Here is a 21,639-nt window from a genome sequence, read left to right on the forward strand (position 1 = left end):
GAGGATGAACAGCAGAAGTCCACAAGAGCAACTGCTGCTTTACATCAGCTAAAGTGGTCTCCATTTGTTTATTTCTTATCTTGAAATTGATGGTTTTGCTCTTTAAATAATTAAAATGAGGTCAGGCCCATCAGCTGAAACAAACAACAAAATCCAAGCTTCATGGCTTGTCAGAAAGGCCCAACTTTTTCCAAAATGCACCTAATTTTAATTGATTTGTATGCAAGACAAGCAGTTAAAAAGAAAAAATAAAAAGAACAGACTCCCAACTATTTTTCCACACAGTAAGACCCACTGGGCAAACAAAACTGTATTCATTATTTACCTTGGGGCAGGACCCAGAGTCCTTAACCAGGGTAAGGGTCCTATTGTGTTAATCTTTACATGTCCAATGTAATGTGCGCCATATTTAAACAAAATAATGTCAATCTCTCTTTAGTAAGAGGGGGTGGGGGGGAAATGAGACGACACCAACCCCCTCCTCTCCACATACACATTGCGGTATAATCTGTCACCTTCTATAAATGCTGCCATTTGTCTTTTCTTTAGATGCATTGCAGGAATATTTCCATATAAGCCCTATTATAATAAAAACGACAGTGTGACAAACAGCTTTGCAAATAGGTCTGCTGCTCCAACAAAGCACAGACGTTACACACTGATTTGCAGAAATACCCCGTGTAATTCACGAGTGTGAGCAGTTGATTTGAAATCCAGTAAATTTAGGTGTTTGCTTTAGCTTCTCCATCATGATACCTACTTCCTTATACAGAACCAAAGAAGTAGAGCATGTGCTCTACTCCTGCAACCCTTTCCCCAATCCCTTCCTTCTCCTCCCCTACAATTTACACTGATTACAGGTTTCAAAGTCTTGGAGATTAATTTTTAAGTTCTATTTAAAATGCTGATTTTTACTTGTTTCCTTTTCATCTAGATCAATACTGCACAGATGATAAATATGTACCATTTACCATTTATACTTTTTTGTCTTAGCATTGAATGTCCTAGAGTAAGCTTAAGAAAAATCAGTTCCTGGATAGCATTTTATTTCCCCTCTTTAGCCTATTCCCTATATTATCTATAATAAAATACATAAGCCTGAGAGTGTTCTATTAATGCTGACATCCATTACAACATTTAGATATTAAGCGCAGTAGAAAGGAACTGCATCTCAGAAGGTTTGCTCCTTATTTTGAAGTTTGTCTAATTTTATGGTGATACTTCAATGCGTACATTATTCTCTGCAAAAGAGTTCCTCGGCATTAAGACATAAACACATCAGTCTTCTATTCAGTCTTCACCAAGAGATGAGAAGCCACCATTTTCTTTTCGATATATACAAATTATTTGTCTCTACAGAAAGCGTAAACCACAGAGAATTCTGCATTTCAGTGGTGATACTGTCACCTAACATTAAAAACAAGTATTAATTTGTAAATGAACCTCCTCAATCGTGTTCAAATGAAGTAATTAAGCATTTAATGGACTAACAAACCAGCACAAATATTGGTTTTATTATTTCCAAGGTACCTCACAAGCATATAAAATTCCCCTCACACTAAGGATCTTCTGCGTCAGAACAATCAGACTCTTGTACAACACAGTTTTCAACAGATTCAGGCTTATTAGAGTCTTGCACAATCTATACAATTGATACTGTTTCAAATTTAGCAAAACATAAATAGCTGCTTACACATATCTGGGATTATTAGACTTGATTTTACATTCTAGAGCTTTAAAAAATAACAGCGTCTTGCAAGTATCCTGCTTACAAAATGCTACAAATTCTTTAATAATCATGTAGTATTTTCAGCATTTAAAAAAGCTCAAATACATTTTTACAAGAGCATTTAAGAATGCCTTATCTCATTAAAATAAGGTTTTTAAACAATGCCTACATTTAATTTACATAATGCACTAGGTTTTCTGTAATTAACTAGTAATTCCAACTATTCAGTAATACAGGAGACTTAAAGCGCAGCTTTGGAACAGCAAGATTTTTATTTTCCAGCAACCCTGTGAAACTCTGGGTGAAGTTAATTCATTGCACTGACAAGAAAAGAAACAAGCAGTTTAGCGGCTGAATACAGGGCTTTTCTTTTGCTCGAGGCTTTAATAATTTCACAAATAATCTTTCAAACTCTTGAATAGCCGCCCTGCGATAAGAACCAAAGCAGCAAGAGTCGTGGCTCTCTAGTAATGCAGAAAAATCCTGACATACGGGTGGCGACTGAAAGATCCAAGATACGTTCATTAACTTTGTTTTCCTGTCTCGAAAAAGGTCAAGTGGGATGCTGATTGCCAGACAATCACTTTGTTTCAGACATTTTTATTAGACAAAAGGCTCACAGTTAGCACTGCATCGTGCCCCACCCAGCTGGCTGAGAATTGTCATCTTCTCACTCCATTAGGCTGTAGGGCTGTATTACCATTTTCTAATTAAGCATCCCCTCTGATACATGTGTTTGCCTTAAAAACACACTCTCTTCTTTCCCCCCCAAATAATCTTTTGGCAGGTCAGATGTGAGGAGGAAAAACTCCATGAATAAACAATGAAGGAACAGGATAGTACTGACCTTTTCCTATAATAATGTCTTGCATCTTTCTCTCCCTTGCCAGTTTCCTAAACTAGGAAACCAATTCTTTAAAAATGAAGTATTACCATAAAAAAACCTCACCTTCTCCAAAGCACCTACACCCCTTCAAAAGCAGGCAAGCCTATATTGGTTGATTATTTTTTCTAAAAATATTTTGAGAACAAGGATTTTTCCACACGCAAACCCTGCATCAATCTCACTCAATCTGCATATGACATATTAAATGTAACGTTAAAATAAGATCAAGTAAATATTATTGTTTCCTCTCCTTGCACCATGTACATGTATTGATACTACTACACAAATGCAGAGTCTGCGGAAAGAATGTTAAAAACTTTATACTTATGAAGTCCAAGTTATAAGATTTTCAATAAACACGTGAACTTAACTACCTAACTCATAAGAATAGTACAAGTTTCTCCTGAAATAACATCACATTTAACTTATCACTATTTATGTGAATTATTTGAGGGAGTCATACCTTAAGAGTAAACACCAAGTACACATTGTGAGAAAATACTAAAGACATTGCTAAAGTACGGAGAACATTTGTCTCTCTGTGTACACTCAGTCGAAGTAGACACAAATTTGTAGCCCTCAGCCCTAGCCTAAGACTAGCCAACAACATTAACAGAAGTCAAAATGGAGTATCATTTTAAAGTATCATATTAAAGGGAAAATAATCAAGTAAGGCACAGTTTTCAGCAGAAGGTTCAGTTCCCCCCTCCCGTTTCTAAAACTGATCCTATGAGTATCTGTTATTTCTGCCCTCCACGGCATCTTTTGAAAACCCATTTTACATCTCTAGACAGCCATCATGTATCTATGCAGTACTAAGAGTTTTCAGAAACGTGGACTTCTATTCAAGGTAAAATGCAAGCATATTAAGAAGAAGCATTAGTTCTTATACTAGTGTTTCCCAGCACGTATTTTACAGAATCCTATTAACCAACAATTACTTAACCTGTGGTGAAATGTGGCCAACTCTTCCCTTCTGAACGGCATTTAATACATAGACGTTTCATGCTGGTAAGACAGTTAATATTCTTACTACATCAAAACCACTATTTTCACATGAAATCAGTTGTATTTCTTATCATACCTTAGTCTTAATCTATTAATTGACTGTTGAGTATTATTAATGAAATCCTTGGGATACCTACCTTCTGACATTTCAACGGCTCAAGAAAGGCCATAACACTGCCACAAATTAATTTAAATATATCTCATTATTTCACAGGGGATAGGTGCTGGTGATGTGAGCATTGGAAATACAGGCAAACTCTTTCCTAATTACCATTTTTTTGGTATGAAAAGCAAAGTCTTTCAGATATTACCCATGATGCCTCCCAACCAGAAACATCTGCAATATGCTACATTCCCTGTTTGCCGCAATCAACCCGCCTATTTAAAGAGATGGGGTGGGGGAAGAACATTAATCCACCGAAATCCACACACACAAAAATTCTTAGGAATGCCTCTTGTACTTACATGTTGCACTGAGCCGCAGACAGGAAGGCAGCTGTGGCAGTGCCAACCATGCTGAAGACCTGCAAAACCCAGGTATTCGTGAAGATGTCATTTGTTGGCTTTGTGACTTTCAACCACAAAACATCCCCCGCTTCCCCACAACTAGCTATGATTTTGCTAATGATGTCCTAATTTTAAATACTGTTTGTGAGACATGGGATAAGGAGAAATGTTCTAGGTATTTTAACCTCTTGACGTTACAGCTGTAATGGAAGAATGTTTAAGAAACACCTGAAACGCATGTTCAAGAATAACTATTTCCTTCCTGCTAAAGCAGCAAGGGAAAAAAAATACAAACCCCAAACCCAAGCCTTCACACCATGTGTTTCACACCTTCAGGAGGCAATAACTCTGTTTGGTTAGGACAAATGGTAGGGCACACAAGGTGATGCTTGAAATCAAGGTCTCCTCCAACACTCTTTTTCCTCTTCTCCCTCCAAGTTGGTCACCCCTCTCAGCTGATTTTGTGTAATTGGTCTAGTTTGTTAGAAACCAAAAAGAAGCCAACCTGCTTCATACAGAGAGCGTTAACACCTTTGCTACAAAGAGAGCCGGCGCTCCACCGCAGAAGGAAAGGGCTTGTTAAAAGGGAGCATCACCAAGTATTGCTATTTTAAACTTCTTTGAGGTTGCAACCACCCGGATTTCTCAAAATCACTTCAGTAGAATCAGCACAGCAAAGGCATTTTCTCGTGATTCCCTGTTAATGACCGCACTGAGCTACAGCTTGGTCACCAAACCACGACTGCACGAGGGAAGCTGAGCTCTCCTCACCACATACACCCAGCACAGAAGCTTTACTTGTCATCCCCCCCCGCGGGTTACAGCAAGATGTGCTGTATCAGTGTGGAAGCCTGATTGCTCATTCCCCTTGTGCCGTCCCTAGCGAGAGGTGGGTGCTGTGGGGCGCACCCGCAGAGCGGGCAGCACTCGTCTTGCCAGGGAACGGGCGGCACCGCCGTTCTGGAACCTTCCTGCGCACGTCAGCGCAGTGCGCTGCACCTGCATCCCAAAATCTGCTGGGCAAAGGCACACTCTTGGAGAGCGGCTGCTCTTCCCTACTGACAGCTGGAAATCAGTTCTCTCATATATCAGCTTTCCCCATTAAAATTTTAAAAAATGATTTGTGGTTTTGCTTGATCCAGCTGTGGTAAATAGCATCTAAAATTTGATGCTTGCAGAAGTTGGGAAGGGGGGGGTTAACAATGAAAAAACAACCCAAACCACATACCCCAGCAACTGAAGTATGGCAAAACCATTTTTTCTGCAGCTATTTGTAGGGTGGTGAGTCTTTACCCGGCACTTTACCCTCTCGGTGCCCGTGACACCCGGCCGAACAGCTGCCGGGAACTGAGGCAGGGCCACGCGTGTTGCCTGTGGCAGCGCGCACCCACGCCCGCCTGCGGGACGAGCAGCTCGCCAACGTGAGCCTCCACGCCAGCATCCTCATCGGGCCGTAGCGTCACGGGAGCCCGGTCCCCGGGCACTTGGATTTTTTTTGTAATGCAACTTCCCATTTTAAGGAGTTCTAGAAACTTTGCGGTAAGAACCCGGGGCGGGGGCTGCCGTACTGCAGGTGTCGCCGGGCACAGGCTGTCCCCGCCGCTTCCCGGAAAGTCACCCGCGCTCCTCCGCGCCGGCACCGCGCCGCCGGTGCGGGCACGGAGAAGCCGCTCCGCTCCCCTGCGGCGGGTTTGGCCGGCCGCACCTCCGGGGGTTCGTGGGACTCGACCCACGGGCGCGCCGCGCTCCCACCTCGAACGCGCGGGCAGCTCCCGGCCGCCGTCTCCCCCCCCTCCCCGAAACTCCGCACCCCCGCCCACGCCCCCAGCCCCCCAAGCCCCGCAACAGGTACGAGCCCCCCGCGGCCGCTCCCCGGCACCTTCCCACGGCGGCGGCGGCTGCGGCGCCGCTCCCCCGCCCCTCACCGAGAGGGGAGGAGGGGGTGGGGGGGCTGGAGCCCCACGCCCGCACACTCACCCCGTGGCAGCCCCGGCGCGGCGGCGGCGGCGGCTCGCAGCATCCCCTGCTGCAGGAGGCAGGCAGGGGCGGGGGCGGCGGGGCCGTATATACCGGGCACCCCCGCCCCCGCGCGCGTTCGCGGGGCGGGGGGGTAAGGGGGGGACGGGGGGGGCGGTGCGCGCGCGCGCACGGCGATGATCAGGTGACGGGGCAGCCCCCGACACTGCGGAGCCGGGCGGGCCCCGCCGGGCGGCGGCCGCGGGGCGGGGGGGGGGGGGGTACCGCGCCACGCCACACCACGCCACGCCACGCCACGGCACGGCACGCGGTGGACGGGCGGGGTTCCAGATCGCAGCGGGATGAGGGATCGGGACCGGCTGAGTTCTAGAACGCCGGGTTCGTGATTCCCACCCCGCCTCCACGCAGCGTTCTAGAACGCGTCCAGCCGCAGGCGCGCTCGCCGCTGCCGCTCCGGAGCGGGCAGCTGCCGGCACGACTGCGGGAGACCCCGCGCAGCTGCCGCCAGAGGTGCGGGCAAGCCTGCCGGTCCGCACCTTTGGAGGTGCCGCCCTCGGCGGGGGGGACCTGCCCTGCCCTGCCCTGCCCTGCCCTGCCTCCCCTCGGGGGTCGCTACCGATCGCTTAATAGCGCTGCAGTGATTTCCCCAGTGGCCGGAGGTATCCGCGACTCCGGCCTGTGGCGGGCTGGGGAAATAAAAAAATGGTGTGACGAGGCCTTTTTGAAGTGGGCAGGTGGGTCCCGCGGCGGGAGGCGCGGCGGGGAGCGAGGGTGGTCCGGGAGGAGACACGCCGGGAGAAACCGCCTCGGCACCCGCGCGTTTTGCTCGCGGAGGGAGGATGCCTGTGGTTCATACCTGTAGAGGAATGACTTTAATTAAAAATATTGACCCCGGTGTTATCTCTTTTTGAAAAGCAGGATCTATGGGGCTGCAAAATCCCATTAAAACGGCTCGGCAGCCAGCTGTAAGGATGAGCTGAACGCTTGATTTTACAGACTGATGCTGGGCTGCACCTCTGCTTCTGAAGATCAGTATTTGGTGCAGCCTCCTAATGGGTTGGGAGGATAGAAATGCTCACTGCCCTGGGCCTTGCCCCCTGCTTGCTGCCTTTGCAGGGTGCCAGAAGGGCTGCAGACTTGGCCGATGTGTTGGCCCTGACTGCTCCCCATCTTTGAAATCCCGTGCCTGAAATCACTGAGTTACCTAATTCAGGCCCCTGTTAACCCCCTTCTGGGAAACGGGGTTGCTGTTCTTTAGTGTAGCACACCCCACCCACGCCACCACACCCCAAGAGTGCGTCCCCATGTTTGCCTTTGCTGGGTCTGTGCTTCCAGCAACACTAATCCCTTGATTTTGGTTGAACCAGAGATGGGATGAACTTTTGGGGCACCCACCTGCACCAACAGGGAACCAGGGCTCAGCAAGCAGCTGCGGGCTGAGCGACAGACTCACGACCCTCTGCTCCCAGTGGGAATTTGTGGTTTAAAACAAAAAAAGCCCATGACTCCTGAGCTGCATCTCTCCCAAACCCATTCAAACACCCCATTTGCTCCTCTTTTCCAGACCAGCCAGTAGATGACCCTGTCCTGTTGACATTTTGCCCTAGGCTTTTTCGGGATCCACTGATGCCAGGGGTCAGGGATTAGGAGTGTAGCCCCAGCTCTGCATTTGCTTGTCCCATGCCAAGTGCCCATGACCTCCTGCTGCTGCCCTGCTCCCCTGGTTCTTCTTGCCTGCCTGTGCAGCACAGCAGTGCTGCTGGGCAGCCCCCTGCCCCAGACAGGCCCAGTGCAGCCTCACTGCTGCCATTTCCGAACCTCTGCAATTACCGAGCTGCAGCGCTTTGTATGCTCCCTTGCTTTATGTGGGGATCAGGTGTTGTGTTGCTCCCGTCTGCAAATGCAGTGGTTTTAGGTAGTTCTTGTGGAGGGAAGGATGCTGGTTCAGGGCTGAGGCTACCAGGTAGGCTTATAGCCCCCTTGGGGCCCTTTTGGTGGCATAAAGAATAGCCAGGCTGATGTGCAGTCTTGCCTCAAAAGTCTTTAGGTCGAAATGTGTTTAATTCCATGGATGTTTTAAATTTTCATGGAAATATTTTATTATTCATCTCAGTACTGCAACCTTTACTCATCTGCGTAGTCTCTGATAGAGAGGTACCAGAGATGTGTGCTGGGCTGGGCCTTTTCCCCTGATACTCTTCACATTAGTGCATTAGCATTTTTTCTCCTGTAAAATTCTTAAAACTTTAACCTTGCAACTTACTGCCATGTAATCATAAAGCTGTGTTTTTCCTGCTAGAAATTTCTCTCAGGAACTTGTCTTCCTGACATGATCCACTTACTGTTTTTTCCTTGTCAAGCGCAGGCTTGTTTTTCAATAAAAATAAAAGCAAAGAGCTAATTCTGAAATCCTTAGTCAGACAAAGCTTGCACTGAAATCAAGGGCAGTCTTGTCTCGGTGTAAAGATTGCAGGTTCAGGATCAAAATCATTATAATAAAACATTGTCACAGGAGCAACATCTCCCACTTTGAAAATAAACATCTTTGCTCCAGTTAGGTATTTATGTAGCAACAGGAGACTATTGATTTAGGAAAGCTTTCTGGTGCACAGATACTCTAAACCCTTAGTGCTACTAAGAAGCAACAAAAGCTCAGGAGGAGCAGGTTACAAAAGATATATAATGCAAACCTCTGCTCTCTTTTGCTCCTGGCAGTACTTGGGTAAAGCCTCTGGCTCACCTTCACCTGCAATGTCCCTTTGCCAGATCTTCTCCCCATCCCTCAGCCAGATGTTCCCAGACAAGTTACAGAGATGCCGAAAGTGTAAACCTCTGCCCATGGTGGGGACAAGGGGCTTTGTAGCCTGGCAGAGGCACTGAAGACCAAGGGCTGCATCCCTGCTTGAGTACAACACCCCTGTACCTTCTCCCTCCTTACCTACAGGATTCTTAAAAGAGGGACAACAGAAGTTTTGGTAATTGCACCCAAATAAGCCAATTTACTAATACATCTGTAACACAGATCAATATGGGGAGGGAAGAGAAAGCATACACAAGCAGCCTGAATCAAATGGGAAGATTTGTCATGTTGTTTATATAAATTTCCAGAATTTCTGTAGTAATGTATCATACTTATGGTGGAAGAATACTTGCAGAGTTATTTTTCAGCAAAAGCATCCAAGTGGTTACATTACGTAAAACAGAAAACAGCAAACTGAAAGCTTTTAAACAGTGCTAGAAAGTGTTTCCAAAGAATGTGACTCTGATCCCAATAAATAGCAAAGCTGCAAATCACAGGAGTTGATTACTTTTGAGTCATGCAACTTATGATATGTAAAGAAGTACTAGTTTCCTGATAGAGTACGTACATTTCTAAGAATTAGGTTGATGACTTCAGTGTGAGAAGAGCTGGGCTGAAAGTGTGTTAGAATTATTTTTATGGGAGATGACAAAGTCTTTCCCGCTGCTTCTGCCATAGAAGTCGCCTTACAAGATGTGTAAGGAATTAAGTGTTTTAATAAGTAATGGTCACCAGGTACCAGCCTGTTCGTCCTCTCACCAGAGGACATTTCTACTCTAACAAGAAACAGATAAATTTCAGCCCGTGAGCAAATTTTTATCCCAGGGGTGGGCAAGTATGATATTTCCTCAAACAAACGCAAACAAATTTTAATGTAAAAGAATCACAGAATCACTCAGAGAAAATCTAAGTTGTTCAGCCTTGAGTCTATTTAACATAAATAACTACCATAACTGTGGTGAATAGGGCAGTTGATCAGAAGTCCCAGTATGGAGGCTTGGAAGTTATGGTATGAAATCTATTCATCTTACATCCCACGTCCCAAAAAATGGCAATATCTGTGTCTGATGTTCTGAGAAGTGGCAATACGGCATATCTCTGTTTAGTGGCCCATTTACGTAGAGACTAGTTCTCTGCTGAAGTGTGAAATACTGTTTTGGTGTAGTTGGAGGATACAAAAATAAGTTTCATGCACTGGTTCTGTACATCAGTTTTTGACAACCTTTGAGGGCAAGCAGATGCAGTAGTTTAGCCATCAGGCAGCCCTCTGGACATGTTCAGAACTGCCTTCTGATTACCCAGGCACTTCAAGCTCCTCTCCAAAAACAGCAGGTGAACTCTGATTTATTCACTCTACATGAGAAGAGGGTAAGTGCCATATTACCCCAGTTAGAAGCCAGTAAACTCCATTTACCCATTATAGCACTGTGGACTCTTTTATTTCATCTCTGAGCAGGGGAGCTTAACTTGAAAAAGCCTTACAAAGAGGAAGGGTGAGCTTGTGGTTGTGTTGGGGGCAAGACTTTGTATATTCAGTTTTAGTTCCTGTCCCAAGCTGTGGATACCATTGCTTTGCTGTCCTGTCAGCCATCAAATAGAGAGATAATACAGGGTGTTTCAAAAAGATGGCTCAAATTTCAAAGATATAGTGATTTCAAAGATACAGTGATTTCAAATTGGGTCCATCTTCTTGAAACACCCTGTGTTGCCTTCCTCTGCCATGTCTATTTAACTCCTGAACACTTGTAACCACAAACTAAGCATATTTAAAATGAGGCTCTGAGCTTGACTGAGAGGTCAAGGCATAACACAAACTATTTCCCCATCTAATATCCACATGAGGCTGTGCGCTTGGAGTGACAGCAGTGCTAAAAGCAGCAAACTGCAGCTCAGACCTTCAGAGGTTTGCTAGTTGCTACTGCTCTTCAACCCAGAGAGCCTGGGGAGGAGACATCTCTCTACTTCCCTCCTTCAGCCCAGAGAAGACCTTTTCTGGACCCTTTTGCAGCAAGTGTGGGGCTAGCAGCCCTCCATGGGGCAGGACCTACGAAACCTGGGGAGAGGTACCAATCCACCTGTGACTGCAGAGCTGCAGGGTGGTCCGTGAGACATCCTGTCATGTCCCTTGCCCTTCATCAGGGTATGATGGAGTTTGGGATGTTGTCCATACCAAAGGGTGTGCAAAAAATTAGCTTATTATTTCTGTGGGATGACTGAGGTGAAGTGGCTGAATACAAGGCAGTGATACTCAGCCTTTCCAATGGGACTGCACATTCATTTAGCGGTGGACAAGGAACAGAGAGGGGCCATCACTCCCATCACCTGCTTGTAACCTTTCAACCTTGAAACCTTTGGTCTAAGACATAGACTGCTTCTTCAGCTTTCCCATGGTTTACAATGCTTATTGTGAGAAAGAGCCCTCTATATGCTGCCTGCCCTTCAAAATGCAAATCTCTCACTTTAAATGTGAGCAGGGGGAACCTGTAGATTACGAGTGACACACACCAGAGTTCAAGAGCTCCCAGTATCATAAAATGGAGTACAAGCTGGCAATGTTTGCATCTAAACTGAGTTCTCTGAACAAACATTTTGGAATTGTTCATAAACAACAGGTTCCAGTAAAGATGTGACTAATGCCATTAGTCATCAGAACTGGACCTTCCGTATTGTCATAGACATCAGTGGCAAAGTTCCTGTTGACTTCAGCAGGAGCAGGTTATATTTCTCACAGATTTATTGGCCTTACCTAACATGACAAAACCGTCAAGGTCCATCAGAAGACCATGGTATGTGAATTTATATCATACTAATAGCAGAAGAAAAGACCATTTTGGAACGTGAGGAAGCTGACATGAGAGTGGTAATAAAAGAGTACATTAAATGATGATGCCTCTTTTGAAAAGAAATTCACAGGCATCTGGGGCCATTACCTTTCATATCCTGACAATCAGGGAATTAACCTTTAACCCTTCTCTGTTGACCTTCTCTCCTTTTTCTTTTTCTGTCATTCATCCTTTTTTCCTAATGACTGGAGAAAATAGATACGGTCTATGATTTATGCTTCCAAAGGCTACAGTCTGCCTCCTTCTTATACCTTCCCATACCTTCCCAAGTGCTGCAATATCTGTGTTCACTCAGCTCTTTCCAGAGTCAAATGTTCACTTGGATTTACTTCTATCCCATCCTTTCTAACACCTGAATTGTTTATCCACCATTTATTCCAAATCCTGTGTTATTTAATTACACCTGGCCTAGGTACAAATCTTACTCCAATCTTCTGCTGTCACCTAGAGGCAGGCAAAGCACTGGAGGTTTTGGATGCATTGGGTGCCCTCTGCTTCAGTGGGAGGTTGGACCCTTTGGACTCACAGAGGATGATGCTGCACAGGCGATATGTAGAAATACATAGCAGCCACATTAAAAAATTGAAATTGAGAGTAAGAGTCTCCTTTAACATCTGTACCTGAGAGAGGAGGGTGTGGGAGTGACTATTTCGCATCCTGATCCCAGGGAGAACTGGCAGATACAGCATCAGATCAGTGGGTTTCAGGAAAAGTGTGACAACATCATTTCTAAGCACAGAGAATGTGGCTATAAAGCAAACAATCTTTACTGTGCTATGATGATTGTGTACAAAATTCATTAAATGCTGTGAGTTAGAAATATTAGCTTTATCAGGACGAGAGCTGGGGGGAGCAAGACATGGCCTCTTGTCATGAAAAATGGAAATTCTGCCTGAGTAAGGTCTAAGCAGCCTTTGCCTGCGGAGGAGATGAAAGTCCTGAGTCATCACACTGAATCGCAAGCTGTCGGCTGCAAATCCAGACACTGAATTCCCACCTATGTTCACTGCACATATTGCAAATGGAGCTTTGCTGACATAGCTGCATTTCACCACATGCCAATATGTGAGTTTCTCCTGTGGCTTTCTTTTCCTTGGAGGCTTCCTCTCCCTGCCTTGGGTCATGCCTATAATGTGCGCCTATAATGTGCTAAGTCTGGCGTAACTAGTTCTCTGGCCGTCATGCTCAGGGCTACATGGTGGCTTGGTTCTTGCCTACACATCTGATTTTTTTTTCCTCCTGCAGAAACCAAAGGTGGGTAGGGGACTGTAGTTGAGATCTAGGTTTTATCCTTTTGTGAGATGTGGCTGGGGCATGTACCTGGCAGCTCAAAGTAATTGCTGGGTCCTTCCCTTTAACCCTTTTTAAGGTCACACTGGTACAGCTCAGCATCTCTGGTGTCACCCTGAGGCTTTGTGCAATTTTAACCTTGAGCAATGGCTTTTCCTCCAAAACCACTTAAGCAGAGCTCACCTAGAGAAATGAAGACTGTGTGGGCACCACCTGTAGTTCCTGAGGGCTGGTCCAGCTTTGCAGGTGACATATATGCTGGGAAGAGGCGATTTTTTCAGGTTGTCGAATAGGGGTGTGCTCAGCATGATGGAGTGTGGGACTGCACTTCCCAATCAGAGCCACCCCATCAGCACTCATCCCCTCCTTGAGTGCAGACCCTGTCAGCTCACAGACACAGTTCAAATTATTTCCTCTGGGCTCTGTCAGAGGATTTGCTGCCATTCACAGAGAGCTGATCTGAAGCATTTGGGGACCTGTAGTTTTACACAGCATATTTGCCAGCCACTCAAGGTGATTGTTTCCTCCCCTTTCTTTTGCTTTTTTGATCAGTGCTCCCATCCCTACATGGACTGTGACAGTGTCACATACGCGAGAGACGAAAGCGTGCCCTTTGCCTGGCCTCCCGCTCCATCTGTGAAGGGGAGCATTCGAGGGACAACATGTCAAGAAGCTGGTAATAGAAATAAATTAAGGCACACCCCCCCACACCCCCCCCCGCGTTGTCCATGGAGGCTATTTTTGGTGGAACTATTTTAAGAGTTGCTCTCCTGGCATTCCGCATCCTGACATTTCAGCACATTTGCCTCACCTACTGTCTGCGTTAATGGGTTTTCAGCTACAGATCATCCCTATCAAGCCACTGCAGTGATTCTTTACGCCATATCTGTGTTGTACACACAGTGTCATCAGCACCTCTTATTTATAAAACAATAACTCCAGAAATAAAAGAGGCGTTTCCGCTCTCCCCCTACCCCCAGCGTTTAGGAGCCACAGCATCGTTTTAGTATTCACTATACGATGCCTTAGTTGAGCAAAACACACTTTGTTCAGAAGCTGTTTAATAAATAAAATAAAAATGTGCTCCAAAGTGACCCACATGACAGAGGTAATTTAGCATGCTGCTCTTCATGCTTTCTCCCTTACTGCTGCTGTTTACAGATATTTTTTTTCTCATCTGTTTGCACAGGGAATAGATGCTGACATTGTCCTTTTCATGAACAAATCTCTTTTTAGCATGTTGGCCAGCACAATAAAAAAATTATCAAACAAATTAGACCCTGCATAGGCAACCTTTTCTCATGAAAGGAAAACCTGCTCCTGGGCCAGATGCCTGGCTTGCAAGGGGCCTTTTCTGTAGGAAGAGCTGCTCACGTGAGCTACATGTACGAGGTCTCAGGATTTTTGTGCTGCAGAACTTGATTGCCAGCCAAAGCTGTAGGTGGCTCAGCAAAGGGAATAAAGGTGGGTGGTGGAGTGGGTCTCAATTTCCTTTTCCTCTGCCACCTGGTGCTGGCATTTGTTGGAGGAACCAAAAGTTGCTGTAGTTTATACTGTGGCTTCAGATCTTGGTGGCATGGTTTGCCTCCAAAGCAAGAACTATGTCTGTGGTAGCTCTTCCAACAGGAGAATTAGGGGGCACCGACTGAAATCTTGAGGATGAGATTCAACGCAAAGAGGGGGAGATACTTCTCACACAGACCACATGTCTGCTGAGGAACCTGTTGTCTCAGGACAAGGTGCTTCTGAAATTATGTGGATTGCAAAGTAAATTGATGGGAAGAAGTCCTCACAAAGGCTGTTAAATATGAAGGCAGCACCTCAGCCTCAGGTACCCTCTGAGCTGTCGGTATCTGAAGGTTGAGCATGTCTAACAGAGAAGCGCTACCCTGCAGTGCTCCTCTGCCATTAGCCGCGTGGACCTTCCTCTGACCTGTTGTGTCTGTTCTCATGCTCAGAGCTAACACCAATGATGTCCAACTCCAAGTAACAGTATTTTCATTAGGCTACATCCCAGTAAGCAAATAATGAGCAATGGTCAGGATGTGGCCCATATTGCCCCGACAGCCATACACTAAACTTCCCTCTTGTCTTCTGCCTTCAGTGGGAGAGGAGTTGTACATATCCTTGTGCAGATGTTGAGGGATCAGCACAACACAGATACTTATGACGTGCATCCTCACCAGCTCAGCTGGAACTGGATACCCTGGACAGACCAACCAACTTGGCTCAGAAATGCCATCCAGCTTCAGCCATGGAATTTTATGTATAGATCAGGAAGTTGTATGCGACAGTGTCTGAGAGGCAGCAGAGATCTGCAACTGAGGTTGTCCCTAGCACAGGTCTGCTGCTGGGCAGTGCAGGGGATCTCCAAGCAGGCTCACAATAAGTGCAAAGCATCCTTCCCTATGCAGGAGAGATGCCTTCTCCAGCATTTCACCCCAGAGAGCACCCATGGGATGCCTGCTGCCTTGTGTCCCAGCTCTGGCACACCTTTTGCCAGATTCTTCCTCAGCATAGTGAGGAACAGCTCCAGCTTTCTCAGCCTTTTGGAAGGGCAAAATTGTGTTCCAAGAGGTGCTTTCCAGTTCACAGGGTTGTGGACACTGACTGTTCAAAGATCATAGAATCATTTCACTTGGAAGAGACCCTCAGAATCATCGAGTCCAACCATAACCTAACTCTAGCACTAAACCATGTCCCTAAGAACCTCGTCTAAACACCTTTTAAACACCTCCAGGGATGGTGACTCCACCACTTCCCTGGGCAGCCTGTTCCAATGCCTGACAACCCTTTCCGTGAAGAATTTTTTCCTAATATCCAATCTAAACCTTCCCTGGCACAACCTGAGGCCATTTGCTTTTGTCCTATCACTATGGGAATAACAGGATAAATAATGTATGTACAAAGAACAATTTTTGTCAGTGGCTGAAGTGTATTAGGTGCAGCAGTAAAGAATTAAAAATTAGTATGACTAACCCAGGCTCTCAGCAGCCCTGTCTCCCACTGTGCTGAAAATGGTATTAGAGTAAGTCTTTTGTACGCTGGAGCCTACAAGGTAAGCAAAACTCTTCTTGGTATCTCCCTTCACTCCAGAAACAATAGTCAATAAGACCTTTGTGTTGTGCTTGGTGGGGAAACGACAAAAACAACTGCATCTTCAGCCAAGAAAAGCCTTGCAAGGGTAAAGTTGATAGGATTTCAACTAAACAGCAAAAATGTACTTTGCTATGGATAACTTTATAAGCTAATATGCTAATGTGTGCAGCAAATGCGGTGCTGCCAGCTAGTGTTTATCAAGTGCATCCAACAGCAGCAAGCAGTGTGTGGACACCAGTTTTGATAAGTATTAGTGGTTAGTAGAGTTTTAAAGGGTAACTGAGTGAACAGCAGCAAAAGTTCTACAAAATAATACTAGTTTTATGGATTCAGAGATACATGGTGGATTATTTAATAGGAAAAATGGAAATAAAACCCATAAGGCCATAATTCAAACAGTCACAGCTGACTGGACATATGTTAGAAGGGGAGGTTAATTGAAGAGGCATTTCTGCAAATACCCAAAATGAAAACAGAAAGAAGAGTCTCCTGCATTCTGCGTTGCTTCCAAAGGTCTTCAAGCACTGAAGTAAGTCCAGGAACAGTGTCATCAGAGCCCCCCTGTATAGCACAGAAACAGGCTCCCAGGTCTGACTTGCTGTTCTGAAAAATCTGTCTTCTTCCTCTGAGGGGGAAACCATGGCCCCTAAGAGCATGAAGCAGGTTAAGTCTTGATGGTTGTGTCGAAGGACCAAAAGCTACTCTCATTACTTCTTGCTTCCTCTGCCCCTCTGTGTAACACAGTTATCTCTGTACAAAGCACAGGATGTTCATGTTTGCCTGAAGCATGTCATTCAGAAGCACTTTAATAATTCATTGGAATAATTAGAGGTGAGGAAATCCATAACTTTCTGTGGCAGTTTGCTCCCAGTGCCCATCAACCCTTGTGCTAAAAATGTGTGCCACGTTTCTGATTTGAACAGGTCTGAGCTCACCATCCAGTCTTTGATACTTGCTGTCACTTTCTTCCATGAGGTTAAAAGAGCTCTTGAATACCCAGTATTTTTCCTCCCTTGGAGTGCTGTCTGCTGTCTATCAAATAATTCCTCAGTCTTCTTTCTGATGAGCTAAACATATTGAAGTCCCAGCCTTTCACCAGAGAATAGCTCTCTGGTTGTCCAGTTGGTCTGGGGTTCTCTTCTTTATGTGCTTGCTGACATTTTCCAAATACTTCTGGTAATATGGGTGTCAGAAGTACACTCACGATTCCCAGTTTGGTTTCACCAGTGCTGCATACAGTTGTGCTTAGTTGTTTTTGTTGTTGTTGTTTTAAATAAAATAGCCCTTTCTTCCTTAGGCATTGGGGTCCTTGGATTTCCCCGAAGGACTCATTGCAGACTGCAGACCTCTCTTTTCTATGGGCAACTAGCTTTTAGATGTGTTGTATGTTGCTGAAAGGGACCCTTCAGGCCAAGCCATCTGGACTGCCCCATGCATTCCCGCATGTTATTTGACCCCTTGACCATTTTAGTGTCACCGGTGAAGTGTGGTGTACACAAGGGCAGCCTGGGGAAACGTGGCCAGTGTACGGTATTAAAGTCAGTGTGGGGCTTCCGCAAGGGAGAATCACAAGGGTTAACTGTGCTTCAGTCTGATCCCATGATCAGGGGCTCCCAAGTATCCCAAGCGGCTTGTGTTCAGTGTAGGGGTGGTCAACACCTCCACAGTCAAAATCTGTCAAATAGCCAGAGGCATTTTTTTGAAAGAAAGACATGGTCATGGATTATTTTGGCTTGCTGTCTGGTTTTGAGCTGCCTACATCAATACTCTGCTCTCAGCTAGGAGAATGACCCGAGTGGTTCTGATAAAAAAGCATTTAAAAGGAATAACACTTCTGCTTGTATTTTGGCCCTATGAAGCCAGGATATGGACATGCAAGCCTGTAGGAGCCTGTGCTCAGCCATCCCATACTTACCCAGAGGATGTGTCAGTCCTGTCACCCATCCGATCTCAGTGTACCTTACCTTGTGCTGCTTGTCCCCATGGCAACCACATATTTTTCAGGGTGCAGATCCCTCTTCCTTGGATTTTGGGATAGGCTTACCCAGTCTTTGCTGCAAAGCTAGTTCAATGAGTTGTCTTGGCACTTAATTAATCTTGGTCAGGTGGTTTTTTTTTTTTAGTGTCTGTAAAATTGTGAAAGTGAGGGATTACTGGGGGGCATAGATATAACAGCTTTGTATTTTTTCTTACTTCCCTTTCTCCTACATATTAAACTAGCCAGCATATACGAAGTGCATGAATAGCCAGAGCAGAATTGAGTACAGAGAGCATCACACCATGTTCACATCACCTAGGGAAGGATCTCTTTGAACAAATATGGTTTCCTGGAAGTCTAGAGTGACCTTGCAGGACTGGTGGATTCAGAGATGATTGAGGTCTTTGGGTCTCAGGGAAATAATTGGGAATGTGGCTTGGGATCACAGCTGGACAGCATAGCTCTTTTCAGGAAAAGAGGAATAGTTTGCTTTGTGGATAACCGCAAGAGATAATGAAGAAACAAGTTTTGAGAAATTTTGTGCTGAAAGCTTTTCAAATTCCATTAATTTATGCCAAGATGTCTCTTCCAGCATCCAGGAGATGATTTGCATGAACATGTTTGTGATTACACAATCAATGAAGGCCACAAATGAAGCAAAACCTTTGCCAGTGCCATTAGGGATAATGGCATTAGGGAGAAATCCCAAGCAGGGCTAATTACTCAGTGTTTAATAGGTCTAGTTATGCAAGCTGCTGAAAAAGTAGTGAATGAGGGAGAGACTTTTCTTGATGATGATTTTGTTATTGTATCACCCTAATGCATTTCTTTGGTGGCAAAGGAGAGGTGTGTGCTGTTTGTTTCCCTGAACTGCTGTATGAACGGAATAAATAAAGCTTAGTAAGTTGAAGTGGGGAAAGATGGGCAAGCTGATAAATCACAAAGTCATTAAGAGTGGGGAGCAGATTTTGTATTGGATTGTGAAATGCACAGGAAACTACTGAGCACTCCGGCACACAGAGATGAGCCCAGTCACGTGCATATTAGGAGATGAACCATTGCATTTTGAAGATTAATATTTAGTGAGCAGGCATCATAAAAGAAGAATTTACAGAAGTCAAAACTAAAGGCAGTGAAGAGGTAATTGTGTGCTTTGACACAGACTTCACAACAGAGCAGACTGTTTTCCATACATGGTGCCATTTGCCCACTCATTCATTTTTTGGGTTGTGGTGTGGCATGGAGCTGTCGAGGAGCAGGACAGCACTGTAGGGCAGCCTTGGCCACTTAGTTTGCTCCAGCTGAGTGAGACGAGGTGATAGAGAAGAAGGAGGTGAGAGGAGTCTCATCCCCCAACTCCAGAAAAGGAGTTGCTCACTCTCCAGAGTCCATACCAAATGGATTAAAGTAGGGTAGGTAAAAAGGAAACAGAGTCTCCTCCCTTCTTGCCCAAATCCTTCCCCAAGGACTACAGGTCCAGCATAGCAAGGAAGGAAGGAGGCCAGCGGGAAAGTGGTGGTCACCATCCGTAGCCTGTTTAGCGGACAGATGGGTTATCATGCCTTGTGGAGGTGTCCACCAGGTGCAGCAATAATGCAGCCAGTAAAGCATCCGGGTGCTTGAGAGAAACCAGTGCGCACAGTTCACACAGGGACCAGTGACATATGGATGTGCAGCTTGTTGAAAGAAAGGAGAATAAAAAGCTCGCAGGTGGCGAGGACATTATCTCAAAAGGCACCTTACTACCGGTTCATAGTAAAGTTATTAGAAAATAATTTAGAAAGAGAGTAAAACGGGCACAACGTAAGCAGCTGGATGAATAAGGCTGTCAAAGACAGCCTTAAGAAGCATAGGTTGTGTCCAAACCAGGGAAAGCAGAAGAACAAGAGCTCTGCAATCAGGTGCAAAACCATAGTAAAAGAAGCCAAAGTGGATTTTGTGAAATAATTTACTAAAAGGCATAAACCCCAATAATAAAACCTTTTTTAACTACATCAGGTGGAGGTCACTTGCCAACAAACACATAAGGCCAACAGACAGCTGTGGGGTACTTAAGAGATGACAGGACTCTGTGCTGATGTTTGCCGGGGGGGAGCCTTGAGAAGCCTCCCACACCACACCATTTTCCTACTGGGGATGAGTGAGAAACCTCCTCAGATTGAACTGTGAGAAGAGGAGGTTTTAGAGCAAGCTGATGAAACGAATAGCAACAAATCACCGGGTCCAGCTGGGGTTCACCCTGGTCTTCTGAGGAGACTCAATTACGAGACGGCTGAACTACCAACTGCAATGTGTAACTCCTGCCTTCCATCAGTCACATGCCAGGAAACAGAAGTGATAAATAGGATACGGATTTTCAAAGCAAGAGCTCTGGGAAACCACAGTCTTGTCTATCTGCCTTCCATACCAAGCAAATTGGCAGGCAGTATGATGAAAAAAAAAAGACCAGACAAATAGGTTGTGTTGATACTGGAGGGATGTGCTGCATTGCAGGTCTATTAGAGTCCATCAGAGGAGCTGATATGTCTGTGGATGAGGATGGCCGTCTTGACACAGTATATTTGGCTTGCCTAAAAGCTGATAACAGGTCTTTCACCAAACTATCTGCTTAGCATTCAGGAAAGCATGCAGATGTGGCTCTGGAGCGGTAGTTTGGACAACATGTGCTGAGTTTTTTTCTCACCCTAATGTGGGAGCTGGACCAAGTTCTGCTGGAGGAGAGGACAGTCACCTGCCCTGTGGCTCTCACATGCCCCACTTGGGGCTTCCGTTTGTAGGTCAAACCTCACCACCTCTTGGATCTCCTACTGGAGCTGTGGAGCTAGTAAATGTAATTATCATCTTCATTATCTCCATCACTGACAGAGTGCCTCAGCTTTAACAGGAACCCCATAGTGCTATGTGATATACAGAGAAAATAATGAAGAAAAAAATGTGTCGTTGCCCCTAAATTGTGCAGTCATACAGGCGTACAAACAGTGTCCAAGACCAGATTTGGTTCTGTGAGAGGTGGTTTCATGTCTCGGCTGTTCTAGAGCACACCACCATCATTAGTCCAATGATTGGGTCAAAAGCACCTTTAAGCCCATATCCTTCTCTGCAGCACTGCTGCCTGACTGCTCTTTTGCTTATGCAGTGGGTTATTCCTACTTTGTTCTTGTATTTATTGGATTGCATTTCCTGCTGGAGAAAGGATCCCAGATTTACCAAGGTGGTTTTGAACTCTAATCTCAACCTGTGACCTACTTGTAAACTCATTTTATTTGGGCTTATCTGCAAGTGAAATAAATGTCTAAGTTATTACCGAAAATATGAAGAATCCCCATTTTTGAGCTGACAGCCTGACTGCTGTGCCCTGAATGGGCTGTACTGGCAAGGAAAGTTGGAACAGTTCTTTGTTTGGATTTGTTTGCTCCTGTTTGCTAATTAGAGTGAAAGCCCATTGCTTGAGGTTATAGAATCAGCTGATAACTTGTTTGTGGTGTTTAAAAACATTAAATCAAACAAGGAAGCTGCTGGATG

At 45.4% G+C, this 21,639-nt stretch overlaps 1 long non-coding RNA gene across 5 annotated transcripts in view; it reads right to left on the reverse strand.

Annotated features, from left to right (window-relative positions):
- LOC110364334 (uncharacterized) overlaps positions 1-6,588 on the reverse strand; it is a 68,497-nt gene extending 61,909 nt beyond the window's left edge. For all 5 annotated transcript variants that reach the window (XR_010470134.1, XR_010470133.1, XR_010470137.1 and 2 more), the window contains exons 1-2: positions 6,108-6,588; positions 4,089-4,147 (exon numbers count right to left, since the gene is read on the reverse strand). This is a non-coding gene — a long non-coding RNA (uncharacterized LOC110364334). The remainder of the gene's footprint in view (positions 1-4,088; positions 4,148-6,107) is intronic.
- Positions 6,589-21,639: the final 15,051 nt, after the last annotated feature.

Source organism: Columba livia, chromosome 2 (genome assembly GCF_036013475.1).
Source record: "Columba livia isolate bColLiv1 breed racing homer chromosome 2, bColLiv1.pat.W.v2, whole genome shotgun sequence".
NCBI classification, from domain to species: domain Eukaryota; kingdom Metazoa; phylum Chordata; class Aves; order Columbiformes; family Columbidae; genus Columba; species Columba livia.